The sequence below is a fragment of the Rhinatrema bivittatum genome, chromosome 5, assembly GCF_901001135.1.
Source record: "Rhinatrema bivittatum chromosome 5, aRhiBiv1.1, whole genome shotgun sequence".
Lineage (NCBI taxonomy): Eukaryota > Metazoa > Chordata > Amphibia > Gymnophiona > Rhinatrematidae > Rhinatrema > Rhinatrema bivittatum.
The window spans coordinates 139,155,905-139,183,567 of record NC_042619.1 but is presented as its reverse complement, the minus strand read 5'-3'; positions in this window follow the sequence as shown (position 1 = coordinate 139,183,567).

The following is a 27,663-nucleotide window of genomic DNA, read 5'->3' as shown; positions in this document are numbered from 1 at the left end:
CCCAAAAGGAACTTTTGGCCAGCTTGGGGGGGGCCTCCTGACCCCCCCAAGCTGGCCAAAAGTTCCTTTTGGGCCGAACGAGGATCCCGGAAGTGACCCCGCGGGGAATCACGTGACGTCGGCGCCACGTCGAGTGACGCGGCGTCACGTGATTCCCCGTGGGGTCGCGCCGGAACAGCCCGTTCGGCCCAAAAGGAACTTTTGGCCAGCTTGGGGGGCGTCTCCTGACCCCCCCAAGCTGGCCAAAAGTTCCTTTGATATTATTTATCTATTTTTTAATCCTCTCTACTTTACCCCATCTTTGTTTGATATTATGAAGGATAGGATAACCAGATATTGCACCAAACAACTGGAAAATTTGGAAAACTATTCAGTTTGCCCCATGATTATTCTATTTATTTATATTCCACTTTTTGGCACTTCAACGAGGATTACACTCAGATACTGCTTTGAGATGTTAAAAAAGTTTTTTCTTGACATTTAAAAATCCCTAAGGGTTTATTATCTTCTGTTTCTAAGACATGCTAAGTATCAGATCTTGAGAAAGTAACAACTTTAGAGATAAGATCCAATTACCATCTGAAAGTTTTGACCTAACTGGGTTTTTGGAGAAGTCACAATCAGAGGTTTTGGATAGGGCAACCTTAATAACTATCTTTGCATAAGAAGCTGATACACCATTGGGTTCCCTGATGTGGTCAGAAAAAAATCACCATAAAAGGAAGTTGTTTTTGACTAAAAATAAAGAGTTATTGCCATAGGAGCCAGTTTTTGTTGAAGTTTCAGTGCAAATGTGCAATCAAATTAGAAGGGAAAAATGTACAGTATTTTCTTTGACCCCATACAATTTTCTATTCTGCTTTTTGCACTTTTCACAGCACTTCAAACTGGATTACATTCAGGTACTGTAGGTATTTCCCTATCCCCAGAGGGCTTACAATCTAAGGGGATCATTTATCAAAGTGCTATATGGCGTTTTTGCATGCAAAAAATGCCTTTAACACATGCAAAAGCACCATAATGTTTGGTGTGATGCAAAGGGGAGGGTATTGGGTGGGAATTTTGGACAAGTGGGCTCACAGTTTAGTGAAGCTGTATTGCATGGCTTTAATGTGAATTTTAACGACACCTTTTTCATTTGCGTAAAGCTGTATGAAAGGGCTTTATTGTGGTGTCATGCCATTTTAAGCTCCTGGAGAGCCAGCCAAGCTATCAGGGCCCTCCTGGGGGAGAGGGAGAAAGGGAGAGAGAGATAACCTAGCCATAATACCCTCACACTAGATAGGTATTTATATCTCTATGTGAGGCCCATCTAGGTGAGGTTTAGGTATTAGTGTAGGGGTTGGGGACCACTTTGACATTCAGAGTGAGACGTATGAACAGAACAGTATACTCTTATGAAGATTTGATGTCCTTCGGGGTGAGGAAACTCACACAAAGATGAGATTTGCAACCTCTACACTACTACCTTGGGGGGGTCTCCTGACCCCCCCCCCCCCCCAAGCTGGCCAAAAGTTCCTTTTGGGCCGAACGAGGATCCCGGAAGCGACCCCGCGGGGAATCACGTGACGCCGCGTCACTCCAACGTCATGTGCTACTTGCAAAGTTGGTCAGAAATGGCGTCCTGACCCCACTGGACCACCAGGGAGTTGTGGTAAGTCTTGGGGGGGGGGGGATTAAGGAGGGTGAGGGGTTTAAATTTTTATTTGCACATATGGACATATACCCAACTCATTGAATTCTGTTTATGTCCATATTGACCGCAAATGGGACCCCCTTTGGACATATGGACATATGGAGTGAGAGAGAGGTCCTTATCTTTAGCAGGGCCAAAAACATGTGGAATTCCTTACCCACTGAGATTCGGACAGAGGAGGACATTAACAGCTTTAGGAAGCAGATAAAAACCTGGCTATTCGAACAGGCTTTTAGCCTGAATAGTTGACCCCGTTTTCCATAGTAGTACAGAGACACTAGGAGAGGAGGGAGAGGAGAGTCTAAGAGGGAAGGAGGGGAGGAGGGTAGATGGATGGGTGGAGGGAAGGGGGGTATCTGGGAAGATGTGGCAGAATTGTTGGGATTTGAAAGGGTTTAGTTTAATATATTTTTAGTCAGCTAGCTTTTGGTTTTAATGTATTTTAGTCATGTACCATGTTTTGTTTTTAGTATATATGTGTTTGAAGGTTGCTACTGCAACTTCAATCAATGTAAACCACCTTGAAATGAACTTGAAAGCCGGTATATAAGATTGAATAAATAAATAAATAAATAAATAAATGGACATAAACTTTTGCTCTGCACATCCCTACTGCTTCAGTCCCTGCCTGCCCGCTCCAGTTCCAGCTGCCGTGATCTCCTCCTAAGTCCCAGCAGCTGGGCTCCAACGGGCTCCTCCCGGGGGAGTACCGGCTTCCAGGGTGAATCACCTAAGTCCCAGTGGCTGGGCTCCTACGGGCTCCTCCCGGGGGAGTTCTGGCTTCCAGGGTGAAGCTCTCATCCAGCTCCTGCCTGGTACCCGCCTCCCGACCTGTCAGTCACTAGAGACTAGAGTACACCTCTCCCCAGTCTCTCACAGATCGGCCCAAGGGTCCACTAAACAGCTAACTCACAACAGATTGCAAGGCCATGGACTCGGCCGAGGTACCAGGACCCCAGGATCTTCCTGGGTTGGCTTTACAGCTACAACAGCAGCAACAATACCTGGATGTCCTGGCCGGATCCGTTGGGCAACTGGCTGCCCGAATGGATGCCCACGATACTCGTCCTTCACCTGCTGTGGGTTCGAGACCCGAGGATGCAGCCTCACCCGTGACTCAGCTGCCACCTCCTACTCGCTATTCTGGAGATGCTAGGATCTGCCGTGGATTCTTGAACCAGTGCTTCGTGCGCTTCTCTCTATTGCCCCGGTAGTTTCCCACGGATTCCGTCAAAGTAGCGTACATTCTCTCCCTGCTCGATGGAAAGGCCCTGGTGTGGGCCTCCCCCCTTTGGGAGCGTAACGACTCCTCCTAGACAACTTGCAGCAGTTTGTCACCAACGTTCGCCAAGCCTTTGACGAACCAGCCCGCCAGGCCTCAGCCACGTCGGATTTACTACAGCTTCACCAAGGATCTCGTTCCCTGGCGGACTATGCTATGAATTTCAGAACTCTCGCTCAGGAAGTAAGTTGGCAGGATGATAGCCTTAAAGCCATTTTCTTGGAAGGGTTGTCAGGGCGCATCAAGGACGAGATTGCCACCTGGGATCTCCCGGAAGACCTTAATGCCCTCATTAACATGGCTGCCTGCATTGATCGCCGCCTGCAACAGCGAACACAAGAGTCACGCACGATAAAGCACAGCCCTGCCCGCAGTTCTCCACGCCTGCTGCTCTCACCCAGGCCTGCCCGTCCTGATGTTTCTGCCTTTGAACCCATGCAGCTGGAATGTGCCCCGTTCTCCCCTGAGGAGAAACAACACCACCGCTCGATGGGCTTGTGCCTTTACTATGGTCAGAAAGGCCATTTCTTGGCATGCTGCCAGGAGCGTGCGGAAAACTCCAGAACCTAGGAGGTCGGGAGGAGCTCTTCCTAGGCTGTGCCACAGCTCCTCAGAGAATGATACCTATTACCCTGGAACTTCCCGGAGTGTCTTTGGAAACCCTTGCTTTCCTGGATTCCAGAGCAGGAGGTAAATTTATCCAGCAAGACTTGGTCTCTCAACTGCAGATTCCTACGCAGAAACGAGAGGTTCAGCTTCAAATTACCTCCATTCAGGGAACACTCCTTCCAGGCCGCATAGTGACTGCCACGGCTCCCATCACAGTATGCACCGGGGCGATCCACTCGGAGGAGATAGCGTTCCTGATCCTTGAAAAGGCTGTCCACCCCATGGTGCTGGGGCTGCCGTGGCTCCAAAAGCACTCGCCTGTGATCCAGTGGGATATTCTGAAAATCACCAAGTGGAGTCCCTATTGCCTCTCGCATTGTATGAAGGTTCCCAAGCCTTCAGCACTCCTGCTTTTGCACTCCACCCTTGGACCTCCAGCTCCATACAAGGACTTTACCGATGTCTTCTCGAAGATGAAAGCAGAAATCCTTCCGCAGCACCATCCATATGACTGTGCTATTGACTTGTTGCCTGGAACCATGCCACCTCGGGGTAGGGTATACCCCTTGTCCCTGCCCGAGACACGGGCCTGTCCGAGTACATCACTGAGAATTTGGCAAAAGGATTCATTCACCCGTCAAAGTCGCCCGCCAGGGCAGGATTCTTTTTCGTCAGCAAGAAAGATGGCTCCCTGAGGCCCTGTATCGACTACCGAGGGCTCATTGTGATCACGAAACGGGACCGCTACCCTCTCCTGTTGATCCCAGAGCTGCTTGATCGGCTCCAAGGCACAAGAGTCTTTACTAAGTTGGATCTACGTGGGGCCTACAACTTAGTTAGAATCCGTCCCGGAGACGAATGGAAGACCGCGTTCAATACCCGGGAGGGGCATTATGAATACCTCGTAATGCCCTTTGGCCTTTATAATGCCCCGCGGTCTTCCATCACCTGATGAACGAGGTGCTATGGGATTTACTCAATATCTGTGTGATTGTCTACCTCGACGACATCCTGATCTACTCCCGTGACCTGCCTACGCACCGCCAGCATGTTCGCCAGGTGCTCCAAATCCTCAGAGAGCACAGCTTATATGCTAAGCTCGAGAAATGCAGCTTTGAAAAAACTTCCTTGCTGTTCCTGGGGTATATTGTTTCAGCTGACTGCTTCTAGATGGATCTGAAGAAAGACGCTGCAATTAGGAACTGGCTGTGGCCGAGGGGTCTCAAGGCATTACAATGTTTCCTCGGCTTTGCTAACTTTTATTGGCATTTCATCCCCGGCTATTCCCGCATAGTGGCTCCTCTGACTGTGCTCACCCGAAAGGGAGCCAATGCGGTGGACTGGCCTGCCCAAGCCTGCCAAGCCTTGGAAGATCTGAAAAGCTCTTTCCTACAAGACACATGCCTCCACCATCCTGATCCTAGTCGGCCGTTCGTGGTTGAGGTTGATGCCTCGGATGTGGCTGTTGGAGCAGTGTTGAGCCAGCACTCTGACACAGGACAGCATTTTCCCGTGTTCCTATTATTCAAGGAGGTTCTCCCCGGCTGAGAGTAATTACGGGGTCAGCGACAAAGAACTCCTTGCCATGAAACTCGCCCTGGAGGAATGGAGGCAGTGGTTAGAGGGAGCCAATCACCCCTTCACCATTTACACGGATCATAAGAATCTCTCTTTCCTACGCCAAGCCCAGCGCCTGAACCCGAGACAAGCCCGGTGGTCTTCGTTCTTTGACCGGTTTGACTTCACTCTGCGGTATCGCCCTGGTTCAAAAAATGTGCGAGCAGACGCCCTGTCACGGTCCACTGAGGTTGAAGAGACTCCTGAGACACCCCAGTACATTTTAGATCCCAGGAAGGTGTGTCTCGCCGCCACCTCCGTGTCTTCCAAAGAAAAAACCATAGTCCCACGCCACTCTCGAAGGGCCGTGCTGGCATGGGCCCACGAATCCCTCACTGGAGGGCATGCGGGCCGCACCGGGACCCTAGACCACCTCAACCGGTACTATTGGTGGCCAATGGTAAGACAAGATGTTCGTCTCTTCGTCGACTCCTGCCCCACCTGCTCATTGCAGAAACCACTTGGCAGGGAAACCTAGAGGATTGTTATACCCTTTGCCTATCCCGGTGGAGCCCTGGATGCACATCTCTACTGACTTTGTGATGGACCTCCCAGCATCAGACGGGAAAATGGTCATCTGGGTTGTTGTGGACCGGTTCTCCAAAATGGCACATTTTGTGCCCCTGTTGAAATTGCCTTCAGCGCCCGACTTGGATAATCTGTTTACTCAACATGTGTTCCGACTTCATGGTCTTCCCCAGGACATCGAATCAGACCGAGGACCACAATTCACCGACCGCTACTGGAAGGCGTTATGTAAACGCTTCAAGGTCCAGTTGAGTCTCTCATCAGCCTTCCACCCTCAGAGCAATGGGCAGACTGAACGTATGAACTGGACTCTGAAGACCTTCCTGCGTTCCTTTGTAAACGAAAGACAAGACGATTGGGCCAAACTACTCCCATGGGCAGAATTTTCAAAGAACAATCATACACACTCCGCTACAGGAAGTTCTCCCTCCAAGCTGTATATGGGAAGAAACTTCGGCACCCTTGCCCTCCCCTGAACCCAGCGCAATGTCAGCAGTGCAGCTCTCTGCCCGCCAGCTACTTGCCCTCTGGACGTCCATCCAAAAGAAAATGCCAAGAGCGGCCCGCGCTGCCAAAAAATGGACAGACAGTCACCGTCAGCCAGCAGCTGTCTACCTCCCAGGGGAACGTGTTTGGCTGAGTATGAAGAATCTACAACTTCGGATTCCATCCCGCAGACTCCCCCCAGATTCTGCGGACCATTCCACGTTGCTGAGCGCATAGGAGCTGTTTCCTATCACTTGCGCTTACCCTCCTCTATGCATGTGCACAATGTCTTCCATGTGTCGCTTCAGAAGCCTCTCATCCTCTCCAGGTACCATCCCCGAGCTCCCGAATCTGCTGATATTTCAGTACCAGGAGATACCACCTACCAAGTTCAGGAGGTTCTAGATGTCAGATTCCATCAACGCCGCTGGGAGTACCTCATCGCCTGGGAAGGTTATGGATCTGAGGATAACAAGTGGGAGCCAGCCCGCAACATCCTTGATAAAGACTTACTGAAAGCCTTCCATCAAGACCATCCAGGTAAACCCAGGCCTGCTAAGAGGGGACGTAAGAGGGGAGGTACTGTTGCGGTCCCAGTCGCGGAAGCCGCAACTAGGCCCTTACCTCCTAGGTTCCGGCCCATTTCCGAGGGTCTGCGCCCTGTTTTGCGGCATCCCCGTGGGGGAGACGCCGCCGAGAAGCCCTGCCTGGATGCTTTCTCCCTAGGCGCGCGTGCGCAAGCCGCGCTTATGAAGACAGTTTCCCGCCACTGAAGGCTTCGCCCTATCCATGATGTCAGACGCCACGGCCTATGTAAGGCCGCAGTGGAGCCCAGGACTTTGCCTTGCAACGGGGTTCCTTGCGGTTCTCTGTTGCGCCGTGCCCCGGAGTGTGTTATTGCGTTAGCAACTCCGTTCCTGCCTGAGACTTGTTTCACTCCGTGCCCAAGTCTTGCTTCTGTCTGGCTTGCTTACAGTGGCCAGTCCTGCTTCAGCTCCTGTCTGGCTCCAGTAGCCAGTCCTGCTTCAGCTCCTGTCTGGTTCTTGTGGCCAGTCCTGCTTCAGCTCCTGTCTGGTTCTAGTAGCCAGTCCTGGTTCCGCTCCTGTCTGGTTCCTGTGGCCAGTCCTGCTTCAGCTCCTGTCTGGCTCCAGTAGCCAGTCCTGCCTCAGCTCCTGTCTGGTTCCAGTAGCCAGTTCTGCTTTAGTTCCTGCTTGCTTCGGTTCTAGCCTGCTTCAGTCCCTGCCTGCCCGCTCCAGTTCCAGCTGCCGTGATCTCCTATGTCCCAGTGGTTGGGCTTCTACCGGCTCCTCCCGGGGGAGTTCCAGCTTCCAGGGTGAAGCTCTCGTCCAGCTCCTGCCTGGTACCCGCCTCCCGACTTGTCACTCACTAGAGACTATAGTACACCTCTCCCCAGTCTCTCACAGGTCGGCCCAAGGGTCCACTGAACAGCTCACTCACAACAATTAAATTGTCAATAGGTTTCACATGTGTAAATGTGTTTTAACCATGTAATTTTTTTTTAATATTGCTATGATAGCATATTACATTTGCATGTATAACTCCTTTGAACATTCTTATATCATAGCAATAAGCCTGCCTATCATCTATCAAGACCATGGCGGCAGTGCTGAAGAGAGGCTCTGGGAGGACATCACCTGCCTGACCATCACCAGCTGGAGCCAGGGGGAGGTGAGATGAGGGAACCAGGTGGCTGGTTTAACACAGGAGGAGGAATGTCCCCCCTCCCATCATCGGAAGGAAAAGCAGGCTTGCTGGTGCCTGCAGAACTCATCCCACCCCCTGCCCACCCCAGAGCCTACCTACCAAATATCAAGACTGCAGCAGCAGTGCCGCCAGAGGTGAACATATGAAGGAGCACAACAAAGGAGCTTGCCCCTTTGTGTGCACCTGAAGTGAAGCCCACTGATGCTTTTTTACCTTGCTCCTCTGCCCTAACGCCAAGGAAATAGAGCAGGAACACCTCATCATAAATAAAATTGGAGAAGGGCTACATGGAAATCTCAGGAGATCCACCAAAAACAAACAGCAAAAGATCAATAACCTAATCCACCCCATGAGAAACAAAAGATCCTCGGCAGCTCATTCCTACCTAATGTTCACATTGCTTCTTCTGAATATGCAATCCATTTCTAAAAAAAATCCCTCTTGAAGATGTAAACCCCACCATTTTCTGTATCACTGATACCTGGCTGAACAATAAAGATAAAGAACTCTTAAATCAAATTGAATAGTCCAAATTTTTATTTTTATTTTTTATTTAAGTTTTTTATATACCAACATTCAGGACGGTGGTCCCATCATGCTGGTTCACAAGAAACAGGGGTGAAATTATAATAAACTTTACCATTTAAACAAAAGTGCAGAAAAGCAGTTACATATAACAAGGAAAACAATAACTTGGAATGAGAGGAAATGAAGATCAGATAGTTATATACAAGTATAAATAACATTGTGAAAGGTGGTTATTAACGCTAATGCTAGCGGAGCTTGTTGCATGAAGGGAGTTAGATGGAGTTGGAGTTGGGGAAGGCCTGTCTTTCACTTGATGTCTTTCACTTGATGTCTTTCACTTCCCTCAACAAAAATGTAAAGGTGAGGGATTATTAATTATCAGTAAAAAAAAAAAAAAAGAGCTGATACTGATTCCATACAAAGTAGAAATTCACACTCCCTATGAAGTGACAATACTTAAATTACCACAAATAAACATTATAATGGTCTATTGCTCTCCTGGAATAATTCAAAAAGACTGCTTACCACTAATCAAAGTATTCTCTAGAGCATTTCGTTCACATTCCTAAGTTTTTGGACTTACTACTGATAGTAGGTGACGTTAATCTACATATTGATAGAACAACCAAATCCACTGCCTGTGAAAACTTCTTATAAACAATGGAAGCAATGGGATGGTCACAATTTGTAACTAAACCCACACATAAAGAAGAACATATTCTAGATAGCAAATGTTGCTTACCTGATGTAACAGGTGTTCTCACAGGACAGCAGGATGTTAGTCCTCACAAATGGGTGACATCGAGGATGGAGCCCAACCATGGAAAACTTCTGTCAAAGTTTCTGGAACTTTGCCTGGCCCCTACTGGGCATGCCCAGCACGGCACCAACCCTGCAGCCAGCAGGGGTCCCCCTTCAGTCTTGTTTGTAAGCTACAGGCAGTGCCAAAAAAAAGAAATAAGAAAAACGAACCCAACACCGCGGGGCGGCGGGCGGATTTCGTGAGGACTAACATCCTGCTGTCCTGTGAGAACACCTGTTACATCAGGTAAGCAACATTTGCTCTCACAGGACAAGCAGGATGGTTGTCCTCACAAATGGGTGAGTACCGAGCTGAGGATGTCCGAACGTGCACCAAAAGCACCCAACGGCGTGCAGCAGGCACAACAACTGGGGTGAAATTTGGTAGAGGACATCCGCACCCCACCGGGTAGGCGGAAGGGTGTTGGTACGTCATGTTGGAAAAAGGTTATGCAAAACAGATTGGCCGAAGATGGAATCCTGTCTTCCAGCTTTGTCCAAACAGTAGTGGGCTGCAAAGGTATGGAGAGAACTCCAGGTAGCAGCCCTGCAGATGTCAGGAAGCGGCACCGATCGAAGGTGTGCTACTGAAGTCGCCATGGCCCTCACAGAGTGTGCCTTAACACGGTCTTGAAAGGGAATGCCAGCTTGCTGATAGCAGAAAGAGATGCAGTCCGCCAACCAGGAGGAAAGAGCCTGCTTACCCACAGGTTGCCCTAACTTGTTAGGATGGAAAGAGATGAATAATTGAATGCTCTTCCTGTGGGCAACTGTACAGTCTAGATAGAAAGCTAGAGCTCGTTTACAGTCGAGGGTATGCAGAGTCTGTTCCCCGGAGTTGGAGTGGGGCCTGGGAAAGAAAATAGGTAGTATGATGGATTGATTAATATGAAACTCCGAAACTACCTTAGGTCAGAATTTAGGGTGAGTGCGGAGTACCGCCCGGTCCTGCAGGAGTTTAGTGTAAGGCGGATAGGTAACTAGGGCCTGTAACTCACTAACCCTGCGAGCTGAAGTGATAGCTAAAAGGAAGATCACTTTCCATGTGAGATATTTAAGGTCACAGGAGTGAAGAGGTTCGAAGGGTGGTTTCATAAGGCGACCAAGAACCAGATTAAGGTCCCAAGATGGGGCCGGAGGACGTAAAGGTGGCTTCAAATGGAGCAAGCCTTTAAGAAAGCGTGTTACAAGGGGTTGTACTGAAATAGGGACACCCCCTATACCTTTATGGAAGGCGGCTACCACACTGACATGCATTCTAATGGAAGAGGTCTTTAGACCTGACTCTGACAAATGCCAGAGATAGTCCAAAAACTTAGGAATTGGACAGGAAAGGGGATCAAGAGACTGCGAAGTGCACCATGATGTGTACTTTTTCCATTTGTAGATTTTCTTGTGGAAGGCTTTCGTGAAGCGATGAGGACACGAGATACTGAATCAGATAGGTTAAGTGGTTGAAGGACTAACCTTTCAACATCCATGCCATCAGGGACAAGGCTTGGAGATTGGGATGGAGGAGGCATCCATTGTTTTCAGTGATCAGATGCGGGTCCTTTCCCAGGGGAATGTGCCTGTGGATGGAGAGATCCTGGAGTATGGGAAACCACACTTGGCATGGCCAGTGCGGTGCTATCAGGATCATGGTTCCCTTGTCCTGACGTAGCTTCACAAGAGTCTTCGACAGAAGAGGAAGTTGAGGGAATGCATAAAACAGACCAGTTGTCCACGGAAGGGAGAATGCATCCCTGGGCCGAGAGTGCTGAGTCCGAATGAGGGAGCAGTAATTGGCCACTTTGTGGTTCTGAGGGGACGCAAAGAGGTCTATGTGGGGATAACCCTATTTCTGGAAAAGAGAGGTCGCTACCAAGGGATTGAGTGACCACTCGTGTGGTTGGAAGACACGGCTCAGCCGGTCTGCCAAGACATTTTCTACTCCCGGCAAGTAGGTGGCCCTGAGATACATGGAATGGGAGAGGGCTTCTGCCCAAATCTGCACAGTTTCCTGACAGAGAAGGAAGGAGCCTGTGCCTCCCTGCTTGTTGATGTACCACATGGCCACCTGGTTGTCCATCTGAATCAAGATTATATGATTTGATAGGCAATCTTGAAAAGCCCGGAGAGCATATCGGATTGCTCGAAGCTCCAGGAAATTTATCTGGTGTTTGACTTCCTCTAGAGACCAGAATCCTTGAGTTTGTAGACCGTTTACATGGGCTCCCCAGCCGACATTGGAAGCGTCGGTGGTGAGAATTATTTGAGGATCTGGTGGGTGAAAGGGCAAGCCCTGTAGGAGGTTGGACTGATTTTTCCACCAGGCAAGAGACAGACGGAGTGCATCGGTGATGCGAACAATGGTCGACAGAGGCTGAGTGGCTTGGATCCATTGTGATTTCAGAGTCCATTGCATGACTCTCATGGCCAGATGGGCCATTGGAGTCACATAAACTGAGGAGGCCATGTGTCCCAGCAGAATGAGAAATTGGCGAGCTGTTGCTGTGGGTTGAGACTGCAACTGGCAAGCTAGGGACACAAGGGTAAGAACACGTTGATGAGGAAGGAAGGCTTTTGCCTGTAAAGTGTCCAAGTCTGCTCCAATGAAGGATATAGTTTGAGATGGGAGTAAGTAGGATTTCTCGTAGTTGACAAGAAATCCTAGAGAAATTAGAGTTTGAATTGTCAGGGTCAGGGAAGACCGAGCGATTTGCTGGGTTGTGGCCCTGATCAACCAATCGTCCAAGTAGGGGTAGACATGGACGCCTTCCTTCCTGAGGAACGCTGCAACCACTACGAGACATTTGGTGAAAACTCATGGTGCGGATGCTAGGCCAAATGGGAGCACTCGGTATTGATAGTGGTTTTGGCCTACTAGAAATCGGAGGTATTTGCGATGAGACTGAGTTATCGCAATGTGGGTATAAGCGTCTTTGAGGTCTAGAGAGCAGAGCCAGTCCTCTCTTTGCAGCAGAGGGAGAAGCGAGCCCAGGGTTACCATCTTGAACTTCTCTCTGTGAAGGTACTTGTTGAGGGCCAGTAGGTCCAGGATTGGTCGAAGTCCTCCTGACTTTTTTGGGATCAGAAAGTACCTGGAATAGAACCCTAGTCCCTGTTGTGAAAGAGGAACGGGTTCTATAGCGTTGGATTGGAGGAGAAGGGAAACTTCCTGCTCTAGAAGAACAGAGTGGTTGGTAAGTCTCCACGCTTGCAGAGGTGGAGAGTCCGAAGGAAGAGTTAGGAAGTTTAGATGGTAACACTGTGTAATTATCGCTAGCACCCATTGATCTGTGGTGATGCGATGCCATTTTTCTGTAAAGTGGCTTAGTCGACCTCCTACTGGTATGTTTGGTAGAGGGATTAGGCATCTGCTCTCTAAGTGAAAGTCAAAACCCTGACGCAGGGCCTGGTGGCGGAGCTGTTGTGGGCTTTTGCTTTCGAGGTTGGCGAGGCTGAGGCTTTTGATACAGCCTCGTTGACCTAGACTTGGTGTGTGGGGGATAATACCTTCGTGGACGGAAGAAGGACTTTTTAGGTTCCCTCTTAAATGGTTGTTTAGAAGGGAAGTCAGAAGGAATCGATGAGAGCTGTTTAAGTGTCTCGTGATGATCCTTTAATTCAGCAACTATTTGGTGAATTTGCTCACCAAACAAATTATCCCCTAAACAGGGCAGGTCAGAGAGCCTGTCCTGAACCTCCGGGCGAAGGTCAGAAGACTTAAGCCAAGCCCAGCGTCTTGCTGAGATGGCTGTAGCAGACAGTCTAGTGGAAGCATCGAAGATGTCATAAGATGTTCTTATCTCATGCTTTCCAGCTTCAAATCCTTTAAGTACGAGGGTTTGAAGGTGTTGTTGGAATTGTTCTGGTAAGGTTTCTGAAAATTCTTGTATCTGCTTAAAAATGACCCTGTTGTATTGGGTCATATATAGCTGATAAGAAGCTATCCTGGAAATGAGAATGGCCCCTTGGTATACTCTTCTGCCTATACTATCTAAGAATTTGCTTTCCTTAGTAGGAGGTATGGATGAGTATGGCTTCATTCTTTTAGCTTTCTTTTGAGCTGACTCTACCACAACAGAGTGGTGGTCTAGCTGAGGTTTTTGAAAGCCAGGTGCTGACTGTACAAGGTAAGTAGAGTCAGCTTTTTTGTTTACTGGAGCAACAGATCCAGGAGTTTCCTAATTCTTTTTTAGAAGGTCCAGAAAACCCTGATGAATTGGAATGGAAGTGATGACTTTTGGGGCATCCAAAAATTGGAGCAACTCCATCATTTGGTGCCTGTCATCTTGCTCCGATTGAAGCTGAAAAGGGACTAATTCCGACATTTCCTTCACAAAATTGGTGAAAGAGAGGTCCTCGGGGGAAAAACGCTTTCTGCTTTAAGCAGGAGAGGGTGGTGAAGGTAAATCATCGGTATCTGTGGAAGTATCACCACCCCAGGTGTCATAATGGTCAGGTTGCTGACCTGTAGGACCACGAGGGGGTTGGATACCTGAAGGTCCCGGTTGAGGCTCCGAGAAACCCGAAGGAACCACCGGGGGCATCGAAAATGCTTTTGGAAGTATCGGTGCCGGCATCGAAGGCATCGATGGAGCCGATGTGCGTATCGCCCCGGAGGAATGTATCGGTGGCGAGGGATGACACAGCATCGATGGAACCACTCCCGAAGGAGGAATTCGATACGGTGTTTCTGCACCAGATGAAGTTGGCATCGGGGAGCGCACCGGTGCTGTCGGTGACACAGGTATCACCGGTGGAAGGGCGGTCATGAGCGCTTCCATCCGGGCGAGCAGCGGTGCCAGCGCTGCTGGAATCGGGTCGGTGACTGGTTCCACTCTCGGTGCCAGAGTCAGTGCCGAAGGAGTCTGGAACCGTTGCATCGCTTTGTCGATGGCCTCCTGGACCAGCCGGTCCAGTTCTTCCCGGAGACCTGGGGTAACAATACCCGGCTCCGCGGAAGAGGGAGGCTGAGGCTGAGCCAGAGGGACCACCATCACCGGTGGAATCGCGGCTCCCAAACCCCGATGGGGAGAGGGTTGCCTCAGTGTCTCAGAAACAGAGGTGGACGGTGCCACTTCTGATCGAGACTTCTTCGGTGGCGGCTTGGATGGTACAGAGGTCGATGACTTTGATTCCTCGATGGTCCGAGACTTGCGATGTCGATGACGATGCTTTTCCCTCCGATCCCCACGATCTTCGGGGGAAGGGACGGGAGTCGATGGTCATGGAGACGTCGATGGCAGACGGTCACCAGGAGGTTGCCGACGATGGAAGGACTTTGACAGTGCCGGTTCCGAGGACGTCGATGCGATGGATGGCGTCGGAGTGTGAGCATGGAACAGGAGTCCCATCTTCTCCATTCTGGCTTTGCGACCTTTTGGTGTCATAAGGGCACATTTGGTGCATGTCAGGACATCATGCTCACTCCCTAAACATAATACACAGACTCTGTGAGGGTCTGTGATAGACATGGTGCGCGTACAATCTGGGCACCAACGGAACCCTGACGCCATGGCCATTGACCAAAAATTTAGCCGCGGGACGGTCGACGGCCAGCAGGCCGCAAAGGCCGAACTCGACGGTAATCGGCGAAAAAAGGCAAAAAACTTACCGAAACACCGCGGGCTAAGTTTAGATAGAGGGGGGACCCCTGTGGGGCGAATTCTACTTCAAAGAAGTTCTAGAAGAAATTCCTGTCAGGAATGTGGTAAGAGCTCCTTAACCGCGTGGCTACTGCTGCACGGAAAAAAGAAGACTGAAGGGGGACCCCTGCTGGCTGCAGGGTTGGTGCCATGCTGGGCATGCCCAGTAGGGGCCAGTCAAAGTTCCAGAAACTTTGACAGAAGTTTTCCGTGGTTGGGCTCCATCCTCGATGTCACCCATTTGTGAGGACAACCATCCTGCTTGTCCTGTGAGAACTAATATTTGCCAGTCACAACAATTGCATGTTAAATACATCTCATACTATCCTGCCTTGGTCTGATCACCAATTACTAAAAGCAGACATATTCTTCCTTAACCCACCAAAACAAAACATAAACAATAACCTGACATTCACCTTCAGGAAAAAGATAGAGCCAGAGCTACTTTCAGAATCATTTAAAAAAAAAAAAAAAAAAAGCTTATTGATTTTAACCATGCTAATGCCTCTGCATCTTTTCGTGCATAGGATATCACAATCCTATAGAAACCAGCCTCTGCATCTTTTGGTGCATAGGATATCACAATCCTATAGAAACCAGCCGCCAGAATTCTATCAGGAACAAAACAACATGAGCACATTACTCCAACCCTCATCTCACTACACTGGCTCCCAATAAAATACAGAATAGACTACAAAGTACTAACAATCCTGCATAAAATAATCACAGGACGCAAAACTACTGACTAAGCAAATCCATTGAAATCCACACTCCAAAACGGAACCTATGCTCAACGAATAAAGTCCTCCTCAAAATCCCTCATGCAAGAACCACACATTTGAACACAGCCCGTGAGAGAGCCATATCCATCGCCAGCCCCACATTATGGAACTCAATACCAATCAAAATAGGAACTCAACCAAACATCAAAACTTTCAAAAAAGAGTTAAAAACCTGGTTTTTCACCAGATCCTACTCAATCTCACTCAATCATCCACATTACCAGACTCCCATGCAACCCAACACCAAGAAGAAATCTACTTCTCTCAATCAACATAATAACCTCTAACATGCGAAAACCTACAATGTGCAACTGCCCTCTCATCGTATATAAGATAACATCTTAAGTATACCTTGAACCTTAAATACCTGTTGTAACTGACCTAACTGGATAAATCATCCAACCTATATACCTTCTTTTCTACCTCACTTATAAATTCTATTCTACGCCTTAGTAGAATGTTTTTGTATGTAATAACTAACACACAAATCCCTAAACCTTAATCCAATGCTAAAACAATCTGCTGTGATTATGTTCATTTATCTAATCTTTTTTCATGATTACTGTAAACCGTTCTGATGGCGAAACCGAATGACGGTGTACAAAACATGTTAATAAATAAAAATAAAGATATAGCCAATGTCCTAAACCAAATTCAAACAAAAACAATCCAACTCAATCAATATACCTCTAAACAATATGGTACAATGAAGAATTAAGATGCTTTAAACAATCATTGAGAAAATCTGAGAAACTTTAGCATAAAAGCCCAACTTCAGAATCACTTGGAAATTACAGATTTCTCCTCTTTCAATACCGTGTGCTAATCAACAAAGCAAAAAAATAATACTATGCCAGACAGATTCATGGGGTAACTTTTAACTCTAAACACCTAATCAAGGACCCATCTTTCTTAATATCGAGCAACAACCACTCATCAAAGAATACCTGCAACAAATAGGCCACTCATTTGTTAGAAAAAATAATTAGACTAAAAACTCAGTTCTCTACATGCTCACCAACCATAGAATAAGAAGAAAAATACAAACCAGCCAAATGGACTGCTTTTGATAGAGTATCTAAACTACAAATCACTCAAATCATTACTAAAATAAAACCTGCAAATCACCTATATGACCCATTCCAGCTAGCTCCTTAAAACTAATAAATAGCACTATCACTCCAACAATCACATCCTTAATCAATCAATCACTCTAGGAAGGTTTAGTCCCTGATAGGGTGAAACAAGCAGTGATAAAAACCTATATTAAATAATATCAGCTGTTCTGGGAAAATTATAGACCAATATCCAACTTGCCCTTTCTCTTAAAAATTCTTGAAAAAGCAGTACTATCACAAATAGAATACTATCTAGAAGACCAGCACATTCTACATCCAAACCAATTCAGGTTCTGGAAAAATCATTCAACCGAGACTTTTCTTGTATCCTTAATGGACCCATTGTTAATGGATTTAACAATGATGAATCCTTCTTCCTGATACTACTTGACCTAACGGCAGCCTTTGACATCATTGACCATGCCCTACTATGCTAGCAGATGAAAATTATCGGAAATGATGGCAATGTAATGAGTGGTTCTCCTCCTTCCTATCAAAAAGGTAATTCCAAGTCAAACTGGGCAACCATATGTCTTGACACCTTCCCGATTGATGCAAGTGTCCTCCAGGGTTCAGCTCTCAGCAACTCCATTCAACATCTATATGCTTTGTCTATGTACATTTTTATCTGATCTAGGAATCACTTTCTACCTATACACCAATGACATCCAATTCTATATACTGTGGATACTCCTTCTTTAAATTGATGATGAAAATTATCACAATTTTTATTGGCACCGTTTAAATTTTCAAATTTTTCAGAAAGTTTCAAAACAAGAACTTGTCATTTATTTCACATATACCAGGTGTGATTTATAGACCTTCAACCCATCCCACGGTTTTTGGGCATCTCTGCTCCATGATTAAACGGCTCACGGGATTATCTTTAATCATTGGTCTTTCTTTCACCAGTATCAATTATTTTTTAAAGGGTTTTTTTTTGTTTATATATAATGTGCTTTCTACTTTTTCAAGCACGTTATTTGCTCAAGAACGAATTAACTTCAAAACATTTTCCTTTTAACTGGTGGCAAAGTGTGGTTCGCTTAAAACAAGTTAAATGCAGGATACTTTCCTTTGGCTGATAACTGAGTACAGTTCGGCGTGATCACGTTTCGCATCCCAGCTGCCTCAGGAACCTCTCTGGTATCGGGTTTACTCTCCGTTATTCATACAGGGGCGGATTTTCAGAGCCCTGCTCGCGTAAATCCGCCCCAAACCGGGCGGATTTACGCGAGCAGGGCCCTGCGCGCCGGGAAGCCTATTTTACATAGGCCTCCCGGCGCGCGCAGAGCCCCGGGACTCGCGTAAGTCCCGGGGTTCTCGGAGGGGGGCGTGTCGGGGGCATGTCGGGGGGCGGGCCCGGTCGTCGCGGCGTTCCGGGGGCGTGTCGGCAGCGTTTTGGGGGCGGGTACGGGGGCGTGGCTACGGCCCGGGGGCGTGGCCGCGCCCTCCGTACCCGCCCCCAGGTCGCGGCCCGGCGCGCAGCAGGCCCGCTGGCGCGCGGGGATTTACGTCTCCCTCCGGGAGGCGTAAATCCCCCGACAAAGGTAAGGGGGGGTGTAGACAGGGCCGGGTGGGTGGGTTAGGTAGGGGAAGGGAGGGTAAGGTGAGGGGAGGGCAAAGGAAAGTTCCCTCCGAGGCTGCTCCGATTTCGGAGCGGCCTCGGAGGGAACGGGGGGAGGCAGCGCGGCTCGGCGCGCGCAGGCTATACAAAATCGATAGCCTTGCGCGCGCCGATCCAGGATTTTAGTGGATACGCGCGGCTCCGCGCGTATCTACTAAAATCCAGCGTACTTTTGCTTGAGTCTGATGTGCAAGCAAAAGTAGGCTGATCGCGCTTCTTTTAAAATCTACCCCACAATGTTCTTTATTGCATTTTAAGTTTTTTTTGGGTCCACGAGCGTTTTTGTTACGTCGTCGCGGTGCAGGAGATGCTTTCTCAAAAACTCAGCCTCCCTCCCTTCTCCTAAGCATGGCCTGACCATGGCATTTCCCCCCCTCCAGCATATGAGCACTGAGCAGTCAAGTAATGTGGTCAAAGAAGTAGGAGGAGTAGGGAGTCCTGTGCAACAATGATATTATAGTTATTGTTCTATCTATTTAAAATCCTCTCTCCTAGGTCACCTGACCATTTTTCTACAACTCTTCCAAGTTCTTTATACCCCTGCTACATGTAACTTTATACTTCCCTTTCAGTTTCAATATGTTTATCCCCCTGTTACCTGGAAACCGATATGATATGCCTATGAACGTCAGTATATAAAAGTTTTAAAATAAATAAATAAATGTGTGCAGGGACTGGACCGTTGGGCACCCAGCACCATGCTATTGAGCATCTCCTGGCACAGCGGCCAGTGACTGTACACTTTTAATAAGCCCATTTATACATTTAGAGGTAGATTTTAAAAGCTCGGCATGAATTGGACGCACACATTGGGCTTGCGTGCGCCTAGAAATTTTAAAAGCTACCCAGATCCGTGCAAATCTCCTGCTGTGTGCACATCTCACTCGATCTCAAAAAGAGGCATAGTGTGTGCATTATAGGTGTTTTGGGGTGTGTTTTGGGGTGTGTAAAAGTTAGATGCGCATAAATACTTACATACCCTGGCACACGCCCAGGTCCACTGCCACCTAACTTTACTTCTGCTTTGCAGGATATGTAAATTATTAAAAAAAAAAAAAGAGCAGCCACTTTGGAAGGGTTTAAAGGTTCTGGGGTAAGTGGAGGAAGTGCAAGCTATTAAACCAGGGGCGTCTGGAAGACCTAGCTCAACATTAGGTGAACTAGTGGATTAAATGGTGAAAATGGTCATGGCATGGATGCACGCTGGTTTTAAAATACCCTGACCTATGCAGTAGAACAGGATTTTATGCACCCAATTAAAATACATGTTAAATGTATTTGGTAAGCTTTAGACTTTTGGCGGTTTGGGTTTTTATTGTGGTTAGAATTTTGGTATATGGTGGGGGTTAGTTTTTATAAAAGTAAAATAGGGGGAATTTAATACCTTATGTTTGATGACTTATGTTAAATAATACATTGGTTATAGATGAAGGAAGCTTGCAGAGCTGGAGCTGCTTACAAGTTTGGAAGGCAACAATGTATATAAAGCAGTGATTCAAAAACAGACGGTAGTGGATGGTTATAAGCAGTGGAGACATTGTAATTATGGCGGGGATGTGGCCATTAAGGTATGTCTATTGATTTAGCTGACACGAGTTTAGGTTATTGTGAAGGGTGGATACAATGTTTAATATAAGATATGTATGTGTTTTATAGGACTCTGTGCTAGATGTGGAATTTTTGATGGTGAACATGAGAAGAATATTTGTGATCATTAATACCTGATATTAGAGGTTTTGATTCGGGCACTTCAACATGACAGAGTTGTGTGGGTATAGAGGTAGTCCCTGAGGAAGCCCGTATCAACTGGTGAAACGAGATCTTCGTCGGGTGATAGGAATTCATATACAAGAACATTTATTGTTTTGTGCATTTCATAATTATGTAATAAAATTGTGAGGTAGTACGCTACACATTTTGAAAGATAAGATATAGTATATTATTGTATTTAATGATCATGTTGGGTGATTTTATGTGATGTATGGATAATTTGAGTATGTATGGGTAGTGAGTATGTAGGGTAATGAATGATTGGTAATGTTTTAATATATGTTCCGTCTAGATAGGAGTTCCTATGTATTAGAATAGGTGGTTATGTGTTTTGAATATATTTAATACATTTTGGATGGAAACATATTTGCTATAGGGCCTCTGGTTGTGATTGTAACCCAATTAAAATTAAGCACACATGCATGAACTCAGGCTATTTTATAACACGCACACATATGAGTGCACAATTTATGAAATCATTGCATCCCTGGGCGTGCACTGACAAACAAATGCCAATGTGCACATGTGCACCGCTTTGAATGTTACCGTCCCTATGTGTGAATTACATTATGGCCAGGCTCTCTCTCTCTCGGCTCTGGACCCTTCAATTCTCCTCAAATAGGCCTAACGCAATTCAAAGAAGGCGAGTTAAGACAGATTATTAATAAAGTTAAGTATTTACAAATGTAAATAGTAGGGATATGCATTTGTTTGAAACTAAATTTCATTTACAAACTGAATAAAAAATAAACAAAATATAACTTGTTTACCTTTCTTTCATTTTAAAAATGAAGGTCAAGCCTTGCCACTGACACAGCTGCAAAAAATAAATACATATATAGATATATCTCTTAGGCCTCCCCTGATTTCTCCCCCCCCCCCTCCAGTTGTCCAGTACCCTCTTACCCCAATGATGTCTTCTTTTCACTTTAAATCTTCACCGAGAAGGCGTGATCCCTGATCGCTCTTGCCTCACTGCAGACACTATTGTGAACAATGCTGGCAAATTGAGACCAGCAGTATTTTAATCAGAAGAAATTAAAAATATATATATATAAATATGTGTATATATATATATATATATATATATATATATATATATATATATATATATATAGTGTCTGCATTTATCTGCAATAGTTGCTGCAAGGGCAGGAGTGATCAGTGATTGCTCCTACCCTATGAAGAATTTAAACAAAATAAAGATACTATTAAGGTGTGGGGATCAGGGGAGATCTGGCAGATAGTTTATTTTATTTATTTATTTAAAGCTTTTTTATACCGGCATTCATGATGGAATCACATCATGCCGGTTTACAAATAACAAGGGGGGTGATAACCTAGAACGTTTAACAGGTGACAAGAAGCAAAAAAGTTACAATAAAACAGGGGAAGCAAGAACTGGGAGAAGACAAGAGGTAGAAAGATTAAATCCAGAACCTCCAGGGTAGCATTCTCTGAAATGCTCCCTGTTCCACGCGCAGGTCACCAGAGGCAGGCAGAGCTCCGGAGTCTCAATGCGTGGATGAGACGATGGTGCAAGGAAGAGGGATTCAGTTTTGTTAGGAACTGGGGAACCTTTTGGGGAAGGGGGAGTCTCTTCCGAAGGGATGGGCTCCACCTTAACCAGGGTGGAACCAGACTGCTGGCGCTAACCTTTAAAAAGGAGATAGAGCAGCTTTTAAACTAGAACAAAGGGGAAAGCCGACAGTCGCTCAGCAGCGCATGGTTCGGAGAGATGTATCTTTAAAGGATACTAATGATGCATTAGAATTAGGGCATCCCGACAGTGAGGTTCCAATAATTAGAAAAGTAGTCCAAGTGCCTGTAACTAAAAACTCACCTGAGCTAAAAAATTCTAACTTATCCCTATCAATTAAAAAGCAGAATAAAAATACAATCAAAAAACAAACTTTGAAATGTTTGTATGCTAATGCCAGAAGTCTAAGAAGTAAGATGGGAGAATTAGAATGTATAGCAGTAAATGATGACATAGACTTAATTGGCATCTCAGAGACATGGTGGAAAGAGGATAACCAATGGGACAGTGCTATACCGGGGTACAAATTATATCGCAATGACAGAGAGGAGCAGTCGGGAGGAGGTGTGGCGCTTTATGTCCAGGATGGCATAGAGTCCAACAGGATAAACATCCTGCATGAGACTAAATACAAAATTGAATCTTTATGGGTAGAAATCCCTTGTGTATCAGGGAAGACTACAGTGATAGGGGTATACTACCGTCCACCTGGTCAAGATGGTGAGATGGACAGTGAAATGCTAAGATTGTTATCTGCAAACGAATTGTTTAAGAAATACTCAAAAGAAATTTTGGGTATTTCTGAAGAAATAATTCTTTCTAACTTGTACTATGTATCTAATGTGAAAAAAAGTACACAAAAAGATGGTGATATGGATGTACTCCAACCAGATAGCCCAAATTTGACATCTTTTTTAGAGGCATCGGTGGATAACATCCAATCAAGATCTACATTAGTAGTTGTATTTGCATTAGAGAGTCATAAGAACTTGGTTCTTCAGAAATATTTTCTTAATAAAAATTATGTTTTCTGTGGACAAACATTGCAAATGTTTCCTGATGTGTCTAGGGTAACCCAGCACAAAAGGAAACAATTTCTGTTAATGAAACAGAGGGTTTTGGCCCTAGGGGCCACCTTTTTTCTGAAATATCCATGTAAGTGCATGATTTCCTATCAAAGGAACAAGTTTATTTTCGTAGACCCAGGGCATTTAGAAACTTTTCTTCAAGATAAAGGTGGCTGAGAGGATTAAAGCCCTTATTTAGGAGTTAAAGTTTGGTATAATGGAATAGATTATTCTCTCAAGTTTATGGAATTTTGTAATTTCCATAATTTCCTTAAAATAATTCTAGAAGAAAGGCTCCCCCATGATTATGGGGTCTGTATGTGTTAGTTACAAAAAAAAATAATTTATTTTTTTCTTCTTAATGGTTGAAGTGTATGGAATTAAGTATTATGTTTGTAACACACTATTTTCCTTTTCTTATTACATGTAAATGTTTTTTGAGAAAATTAATAAAGTATAAATAAAAAAAAAAGATGGTGAGATGGACAGTGAAATGCTAAGAGAAATTAGGGAAGCTAACCACATTGGTAGTGCAGTAATAATGGGAGACTTCAATTACCCCAATATAGACTGGGTAAATGTATCATCGGGTCACGCTAGAGAGATAACGTTCCTGGATGGAATAAATGATAGCTTTATGGAGCAATTCGTTCAGGAACCGACGAGAGAGGGAGCAATTTTAGATCTAATTCTCAGTGGAGCACAGGACTTGGTGAGAGAGGTAACGGTGGTGGGGCCACTTGGCAATAGTGATCATAATATGATCAAATTTGATTTAATGACTGGAAAAGGAACAGTGTGCAAATCCAAGGCTCTCGTGCTAAACTTTCAAAAGGGAAACTTTGATAAAATGAGAAAAATTGTTAGAAAAAAACTGAAAGGAGCAGCTACAAAAGTAAAAAATGTCCAAGAGGCGTGGCCATTGTTAAAAAATACCATTCTAGAAGCACAATCCAGATGTATTCCACACATTAAGAAAGGTGGAAAGAAGGCAAAACGATTACCGGCATGGTTAAAAGGGGAGGTGAAAGAAGCTATTTTAGCCAAAAGATCTTCATTCAAAAATTGGAAGAAGGATCCAACAGAAGAAAATAGGATAAAGCATAAACATTGGCAAGTTAAATGTAAGACATTGATAAGACAGGCTAAGAGAGAATTTGAAAAGAAGTTGGCTGTAGAAGCAAAAACTCACAGTAAAAACTTTTTTAAATATATCCGAAGCAGAAAGCCTGTGAGGGAGTCAGTTGGACCGTTAGATGATCGAGGGGTTAAAGGGGCACTTAGAGAAGATAAGGCCATCGCGGAAAGACTAAATGATTTCTTTGCTTCGGTGTTTACTGAAGAGGATGTTGGGGAGGTACCCGTAATGGAGAAGGTTTTCATGGGTAATGATTCAGATGGACTGAATCAAATCACGGTGAACCTAGAAGATGTGGTAGGCCTGATTGACAAACTGAAGAGTAGTAAATCACCTGGACCGGATGGTATACACCCCAGAGTTCTGAAGGAACTAAAAAATGAAATTTCAGACCTATTAGTAAAAATTTGTAACTTATCATTAAAATCATCCATTGTACCTGAAGACTGGAGGATAGCAAATGTAACCCCAATATTTAAAAAGGGCTCCAGGGGTGATCCGGGAAACTACAGACCGGTTAGCCTGACTTCAGTGCCAGGAAAAATAGTGGAAAGTGTTCTAAACATCAAAATCACAGAACATATAGAAAGACATGGTTTAATGGAACAAAGTCAGCATGGCTTTACCCAGGGCAAGTCTTGCCTCACAAATCTGCTTCACTTTTTTGAAGGAGTTAATAAACATGTGGATAAAGGTGAACCGGTAGATATAGTATACTTGGATTTTCAGAAGGCGTTTGACAAAGTTCCTCATGAGAGGCTTCTAGGAAAAGTAAAAAGTCATGGGATAGGTGGCGATGTCCTTTCGTGGATTGCAAACTGGCTAAAAGACAGGAAACAGAGAGTAGGATTAAATGGGCAATTTTCTCAGTGGAAGGGAGTGGACAGTGGAGTGCCTCAGGGATCTGTATTGGGACCCTTACTGTTCAATATATTTATAAATGATCTGGAAAGAAATACGACGAGTGAGATAATCAAATTTGCAGATGGCACAAAATTGTGCAGAGTAGTTAAATCACAAGCAGATTGTGATAAATTGCAGGAAGACCTTGTGAGACTGGAAAATTGGGCATCCAAATGGCAGATGAAATTTAATGTGGATAAGTGCAAGGTGATGCATATAGGGAAAAATAACCCATGCTATAATTACACGATGTTGGGTTCCATATTAGATGCTACAACCCAAGAAAGAGATCTAGGTGTCATAGTGGATAACACATTGAAATCGTCGGTTCAGTGTGCTGCGGCAGTCAAAAAAGCAAACAGAATGTTGGGAATTATTAGAAAAGGAATGATGAATAAAACGGAAAATGTCATAATGCCTCTGTATCGCTCCATGGTGAGACCGCACCTTGAATACTGTGTACAATTCTGGTCGCCGCATCTCAAAAAAGATATAATTGCGATGGAGAAGGTACAGAGAAGGGCTACCAAAATGATAAGGGGAATGGAACAACTCCCCTATGAGGAAAGACTAAAGAGGTTAGGACTTTTCAGCTTGGAGAAGAGACGACTGAGGGGGGATATGATAGAGGTGTTTAAAATCATGAGAGGTCTAGAACGGGTAGATGTGAATCGGTTATTTACTCTTTCGGATAGTAGAAGGACTAGGGGACACTCCATGAAGTTAGCATGGGGCACATTTAAAACTAATCGGAGAAAGTTCTTTTTTACTCAACGCACAATTAAACTCTGGAATTTGTTGCCAGAGAATGTGGTTCGTGCAGTTAGTATAGCTGTGTTTAAAAAAGGATTGGATAAGTTCTTGGAGGAGAAGTCCATTACCTGCTATTAAGTTCACTTAGAGAATAGCCACTGCCATTAGCAATGGTTACATGGAATAGACTTAGTTTTTGGGTACTTGCCAGGTTCTTATGGCCTGGATTGGCCACTGTTAGAAACAGGATGCTGGGCTTGATGGACCCTTGGTCTGACCCAGTATGGCATTTTCTTATGTTCTTATGTTCTGAATGGTTTTTAGGAATAAGAACAAAAAGGACAGCTATTTACATAGTACTGGAATGTAACTTGTTGGTAGTTGCAGTCAGTCCGTTGGGTCTATTGGAGGAGTCAGTGAGGTTCGGGAAAGGCTTGTCTAAATAGCCAAGTCTTAAGTCTTTTTCTAAATGTTAATAAGCAAGGTTCCTGTCTGAGGTCTGGGGGAATTGCGTTCCAGATAGTTGGTCCTGCCGTGGAGAAGGCTCGTTCCATGAAGGTGCGGTGGTGTGTCGCTTTGGATTGGGGGACATGTAGCGATCCTCTGTAGGCTTCTCTGATGGGTCTGAATGAGGAGTGTCGTTTGAGCGGGATTTGAAGGCTAAGAGGGGTTTGGGAATGGATGGTTTTATGGATGATAGTAATGGACTTATGGAGGATTCTGAAATGTATTGGTAACCAGTGCAGATTTTTGAGAATAGGAGAAATGTGATCTCTTCTTCTGGTGTTTGTCAATATTCTAGCTACCGAGTTTTGGAGCATCTGAAGAGGTTTAATGTAGGAGGAAGGGAGACCTAGCAAGATAGAGTTGCAGTAATCTATCTTGGAGAAGATCACTGCTTGGAGAACTGTTCTGAGGTCCTGGAAGTGGAGGAGTGGTTTGATTCTTTTTAGTACTTGCAATTTGTAGAAGCCATCCTTGGTGGTGAGGTTAATGAATGATTTTAAATTCAGCCTGTTGTCAATTAAAACTCCAAGGTCTCTTGCTTGGGTGACAAAGATATTAGATGGTGCGCTTTGTGTGATATTGCTGTTTTCCGGGGAGATGAGGAGGAGTTCTGTTTTAGCTGCATTTAGTATCAGGTTTAGACTAGAGAGAAGAAGGTTAATCTCTCTACGACAAGTTTCCCAGTGCTCAAGTGTTTTAGTAATGGATTATTTGATGGGGATCAGTATTTGATAGTTATTATTTGAGATGGCCCAACTATTGTTATTGTTTGATATTGTGTATCTTTTTTTCTTTTTTCAGTTTTATTTTTTTTCAGTTTGTTTTTTTTTCATTTCAAACAAACAAATTAAATAAACAGAAAAAGAAACAAAAAAAAAATGTGAATGTCTGCATGCACCCCTCGTAAATGGCTTTGTAAATGTACTTCCCCAGTAGCTAGAGGTTTATACAGTACAGTTCTCAAACAATATCTCATTCATATATTTCCCCCCAGCCAGAAATTAAGTCATCACCTACCTGCTCCCAGCACTTCCAGAGCAGCTCTAACAAAAGAAGTGCTGGAAGCGAAAGCTACCCCACAGATTATACTTCTAGCGTTATTCAGATGGCAGCTGCTCTGCCAGAATATACTGAGGGGTAGCTCTGATTTTGATTTACCTCAGATCTGGGGTTAGTGCCAGCAAGGTACCTGTGAAAAGAGGTGCAGGCTCCGTACCGGCAGAATAAGAAAGCATAAGAACAACATTTTGACTGAAAATTGCATAGCATGTTTTAATCTCTTTTGTCTGGTCTTAAGTCTCAGTCTTGATTTCTGAAATACAATGAGGCATTATACTATGTATCATTTTAGCATATGCAGACACCCTATATTTAACAAGCATGTACATGCTCAGAAGAAACAGGCTGAGCTCCACATTAGGGTTAGTATGCATAGTTGATTATCTTGGTGCTTAAAATAACTTTGGTTTAAAGCATAGTCCACTAATTTAGGTACTATTACAAACAATAAAATATCTTGTATACAACCTATTGCATATAAACTTCACAAACAC